A 204-nucleotide genomic window follows, 5' to 3' on the forward strand; every position below is an offset into this window, starting at 1 on the left:
ATACAAGGTGATTTCTCCTTGTTTATTTCTATACAGTTTAAATATAACACCGTATGACACAGGCTACATACAACTCTCAGGTAGCTCTCCCTCCTCGCTCCATATTATATGAGCTCGTTTGCACGTGTAATTGAAGGTATAATAATACACACAACACGTTTACAAAATAGGATAAAAAACTGTTGGGGGGGGGGGGGGGGGGGG

General features: G+C 41.7%; 1 protein-coding gene across 1 annotated transcript in view; it reads right to left on the minus strand.

The window, feature by feature from the left end:
* Positions 1–204, minus strand: part of hoxb3a (homeobox B3a) — a 96,872-nt gene that overhangs the window by 81,357 nt on the left and 15,311 nt on the right. The window lies entirely within an intron of this gene.

The sequence above is a fragment of the Seriola lalandi genome, unplaced genomic scaffold, assembly GCF_002814215.2.
Source record: "Seriola lalandi dorsalis isolate HSWRI2012SDOR001 ecotype SW California unplaced genomic scaffold, Sedor1 jcf7180002054816, whole genome shotgun sequence".
Classification (NCBI taxonomy): Eukaryota; Metazoa; Chordata; class Actinopteri; order Carangiformes; family Carangidae; genus Seriola; species Seriola lalandi.